This window comes from Physeter macrocephalus, chromosome 10, assembly GCF_002837175.3.
Source record: "Physeter macrocephalus isolate SW-GA chromosome 10, ASM283717v5, whole genome shotgun sequence".
NCBI lineage: Eukaryota > Metazoa > Chordata > Mammalia > Artiodactyla > Physeteridae > Physeter > Physeter macrocephalus.
In genome coordinates, this window is record NC_041223.1 from 30,375,970 (window position 1) to 30,381,487 (window position 5,518).

Sequence of the window (5,518 nt, forward strand, 5' to 3'; positions counted from 1 at the left end):
GGAAGCAGCCGCATAGCACAGGGAGATCAGCTCGGTGCTTTGTGACCGCCTAGAGGGGTGGGATAGGGAGGGTGGGAGGGAGGGAGACTCAAGAGGGAAGAGATATGGGAACATGTGTATATGTATAACTGATTCATTTTGTTATAAAGCAGAAACTAACACTCCATTGTAAAGCAATTATACTCCAATAAAGATGTTAAAAAAATCAAATATCTTTTAAAGCATGGCAAGAAAGTAACAAAATTCCTCAGAGGACATAAATTAAAAGACTGGAAAATTCTGCAGGGTTAGTAAGCACAGGCTGGGGTTTGCCCTAGAATCAGTCCGCATTGGACTCAAACTTGGGTTTCAATGAGGCAAAGCCAGGAGTTCAAACAGGTGAGATATTAAGATCTGGACATTCACATCAAGGTGGGATCCTTGACTGGCTGCACCCACAGAGATGAAGCAGAAAAAGCCCCATCTTGCATAGGACGATGATGGGGCCACATGTCTGTCTTGACCTTGGCTTAGATGGGAAAATAAGAAAACACTTTCCTGAGAATTCCTAACCACAAGCCCACAATCACTCAATCTGGGAATCAAAATTCATGCTACATGGGTTGCCAACAAAATTTAAATCAAAATTTAGTTTAAATTAACCCCAGATGATAGGGCTTCCAGGCATCTGGCAGAAGCAAGTATGAATTCTTTGTGGAGGAACATATTTTAAATCCAGGTCCCACAGGATTCCCACAGATAAAGTTCAAAACAACATGAGCTCAAAAACAAGAACACAAATACTAACCAAAAGAATGACAGTTGTAGCTAGATTAATAAAAAAAAAAATAGATTTTAGAGCAAAGAACACTTGATAAAGACATTAACACATACTGATAAAAGCTAATTCACCAGGAAGAATGCACAATTCTAAATTACTGGGTGCATGGACCCAGTAACATAACTTAAATATATATAAAGCCAAAATACAATTGTGAGATAAACCAATAAATCCACCATTACAATGAGAGATTTTAACACACCTGTCTCAGTAATTGATAGATCCAGTGATGCCCCCCCACAAAAAATTGATAGGTTAAGTGATAAAAATCTGTAATATGGAAGCTTTGAACAACACAATTATGTCTACCTTAATGGACATAAATGGATATCTGATAGATGATAAATGGAAAATAGACAATAAATGAAAAACAGACAAAGCCAATAAATGTGCTTGGAATGATGAGACATTTAGGAAAGAAAAAACCTACTCCACATCATACAAATACTGAACTCTTGATTTCCTTCCCAATCTTCCTTCCTGAAAATTTTCTCATGGTAATATTCATCATAAGTCAAAAAACTTACCGTCATCACCGACCCTCTTTTTTCCTCTTAACCACATCCAATCCTTTAGCTTATCTTGTTGGCTCTACTTTTGAAATAGATTCTACCACTTATCATCACTTCTACAGTCACTACCCTAGCCCAAACCACCATCATCTCGTGCCTAAACCACTGCAATATCCTCCTAACTGGTCCTCAAATCCTTTCCTGTGTCCTATGGTCTACTCTTCATCTAAAATATAAGCAACTTCATATCAGAAACACATGCTCAAATCTTTCCAATGACTTCCCATCTCCCCCCGAGTAAGAGCCAAAGTCTCGACCAAGTTTTGGCACCAAACCACCTCTCTGGTCTCTGATCCTACCTTCTCCCCTACACTCACTTTGCTTCAGGCACACTGGTCTCATTTTTGTTCCATGTTCACGCCAAGCAAATTCCCATCTTCACAGCACTGCACGTGCTGTTCCCTCTACATGAAGGCTGTTCCTGCATATATTCCCATGGCTCATTCTTTCACTTCCTTTACACCCCTGCCCAAATGTCAGTTTTACAAAACGAGTTGTCTCTGCCCATCTCTAACCATCAACCTATAGAAAAGTAGTATACACACCTCTTCCTCTATCACTTTCTATCCTGTTACACATCTTTGCTCATTTTCCATAGCATTTACCACCACAGGAAAAAAGTATATACTTTATTTCCTTTTTTATTTCACTAGAATGTAAAATAGTTGAAAGCAAGAACTCGGTGTCTTTTTGTCCACTGCAGTATTTTCAGCACCTATAACAGTCAGTACCTAGCACAGAGTAAATACTCAATTAAACTTTGTTTAATAAATTCATCAATAAATAATACATATGATATAGCAGAGTAAACAAGGAGCCCGGGATCAGACAACCTAGATTTGGATCCAATCTTTGCCACTCATTATGTGAATTTGGGCAAAATCATAACCTCACTAAGACTCCATTGTCTCATCTTCAAAAAGGGACTGTAAATACCTAAATTGTAATTATAATTTTTCAAAGATAAAAATTACATATATACACATAAATTTAATATGTGTGAAACATTAATCATATATAAATCACTGTGGTTTATAATTAGTAGGTGCTTAATAAGTAATATGTGTCATTATTTTTTATTTTTGGAGACACCTTTCTACTATATCGCTCTCTGTAATGACCAAGCTGGATCTCAGTGCAAGGTCCTAGAATATTGCACCAGTAAGACAGTGCCCTGGTGAGGCTAAATAAAATTCTTTGAATACAGCTTCAAATCTATTTTTTCTAGGTGCGTTCAGGGTCCTAGCATTAATCAATGATTCCATTTGTCACCATGGTAGGGGACCACTTGTATACATAATCAGATGAATAACTTATTTATATAATGATCATTTAAAGAATCCTTTGAAACTCAGATATCACTTGAAACATTAATTTTGTATAACTTGTAAAAAAAACTGTATTAATCACAAACAAGCTCTGCATGCATAGCCTATTACAACTCACATATTAACTTTGATGTAGCAGTAAGAAAACCAGTTTTTAAAATGGACCAAAGACCTTAATAGATACCTCACCAAAGAAGATGTACAAACGGCAAATAAGCATATGTCATCAGAGAAGTGGAAATTCAAACAACAATGAGCTACCACCACGCATCTATTAGAATGGCCAAAATCTGTAACACTGGCAATACCAAGTGCTGGCTAGGATGCGGAGCCACAGGAACTCTCTCACTCATCTTTGGGGAAAAGGTAAAATAGTACAACCACTTTACAAGACAGTTTGGCAGTTTCTTACAAAACTAAATATGCTCTTACCATACATTCCAGCAATCATGTCCCTTGGTATTTACCCAAAGGAGTTGAAAACTTATGTCCACACAAAAACCTGCACTTTATGGCAGCTTTATTCATAATTGCTAAAACCTGGAAGCAACCAAGATGTCCTTCAGTAGGTGAATGGGTAAATAAACTGTGGTACATCCAGACAATGAACTATTATTCAGCACTAAAAAGAAATGAGCTGTCAAGCCATGAAAAGACATGAGGGAACCTTAAATGCATATTATTAAGTGAAAAAATCCAATCTGAAAAGGCTACATACTGATTCTAATTATATGACATTCTGGAAAATACAAAACTATGGCAACAGTAAAAAGATCAGTGTTTGCCAGGGGTTGGAGGGAATGGATAAACAGGTAGAGCACAGAGGATTTCTAGGTCAGTGAAAATACTTTATAAAATCCTATAATGATGGATACATGTCATTATACATTTGTCCATACTCAAAATCATAGTACTGAATATAGCTCGTCTTCCTGGAGCATCACTTTTAACAATGGGGATGGGAGAGAGGAACGGTGCTTGAGTGAGATAATCTAACTACGTTTTTTAAATGTACTTTCTATTTTAAAACATAAAGATACATTACAGAGGAGAATGTAAAACATGAATAATTCTTTTTTCAAAATCAATCATAAGCCTCCCAAGAAGTTTCGTTTGAGATTTTCTATGGACAATTACAGACTCCATCCTCAACTTGATATAAAGAAATATAAGGATTCTGTTCTCTCAACTGCTCTTCAACATGGTACTAGAGGTTCTAGTCACTGCAGTAAGGCAATAAAAATAAAAGGCATTTAGACTGAGGAATGGTAAGGTAAAACTGTCTTTATTCACAGACAATTTTATTGTCTATACAGAAAACCCCACGCAGTAGAACTATAATTACTTGGCAAGGTTGCACAATAAAAGAGCAATATACAAAAATCAACTTATTTCCATATACAAGGAATAAACAATTGGAAAGAGAAATTAAAAACTTTTGCAATAGCATCAAAAATATGAAAGGCTAAGACATGGATCTGACAAGCTGTAAGACCTGTATACAGAGAACTACAAAACATTGCTGAGAGCAATTAAAGAAGACATAAATATATGGGCAAAAGGCCTCACACTGATTGTTAAGATGTCAATCAGTCCCCAACTGATCTGTAGATTCAATGAAATGTCAGTCAAACTCCCAAAAGGTTTGTTTTCCTTCTCTCTTTTTTTTTTTTGGTGATTAACAAGCTAAGACCATGAAAATGCATGACAGACTGGGAGAAAATATCTGAAAGTATATGTCTGATAAAGGATTTGTATACAGAATACACACACACATACACACACACACACAAACACACAAACACACATGCAGTTGGTTGTATATAAATTATACCTCAATAAAAGTTTAAAAATTAAAACAAATTAAATAAGGCAAACTCTTGTTTCTGAAGGATTCTTATGTCATTTCAAAAATCAGTTTTAAGAAGCACAGGATTATGTGATCCTTAAGGTCAGGGACTATGATTTCTGTTTTTTCTTTCCTTTCCACCAGGGTCTGAAACCACACATACAAGTCTTAACAGAACATCTCAATTTAAAACTATAATTATCTCACAAGCAAGAAGTCTGGAAGGAGGATGTGCCAGGCTTGACAGCTCAGTAATTTCATCAAGGATGCAAGTTCTCTCTGTCCTTCTGTTTAGCCATCTTTAGCATTTTGGCTTTTCATTCTTAGGCTTATCACCTCATTCTCAGAGAATGGCTAAGGCATCATATTCTCCAGCAACAGCCTCCAAAGCTGTAATCAATGAAGGTATGAAAGAAAGGAGTCCTCCCTCCTGTAACACTCTATTTAGACGAAATAAGACCTTTCCCAGAAGCCCCTTGGGTCACCCTCCCAGCACTTGACCAATCACTGTCAGGGCAGACTAAGATTACCATAAATCTGCCTTCAACCAATTCCACATCTAGAACAGTGGGTGGCCCTCAACAAAATCAGGATTCTGTTAACAAAGAAGAAAAGAGGTAAATGACTAGTAGCCAACTGAAAAAGTCTTCTACCAACGTTGAGTTACAATATAAATAGAAACCCTGAACTGCTTTTACTATTACCGATATACTTAACTTCCTATCCTTTATGTTCCAGAAAAAAAGCATGAATATAAATGTTTAACTATTTACCCATAGATACATGGTTTCAAAAAAGCACTTCTGGTAGTTTATAATACAATATGCTTTAAAATAAGGTTTAGGGCTTCCCTGGTGGTGCAGTGGTTGAGAGTCCGCCAGACGATGCAGGGGACACGGGTTCGTGCCCCGGTCCGGGAAGATCCCACATGCCGCGGAGCGGCTGGGCC

The 5,518-nt window shown here is 37.0% G+C and overlaps 1 protein-coding gene across 17 annotated transcripts in view; it reads right to left on the bottom strand.

Annotated features, from left to right (window-relative positions):
• Nucleotides 1–5,518, bottom strand: part of EYA4 (EYA transcriptional coactivator and phosphatase 4) — a 266,652-nt gene that overhangs the window by 215,078 nt on the left and 46,056 nt on the right. The gene's annotated exons all lie outside the window — the stretch shown is intronic.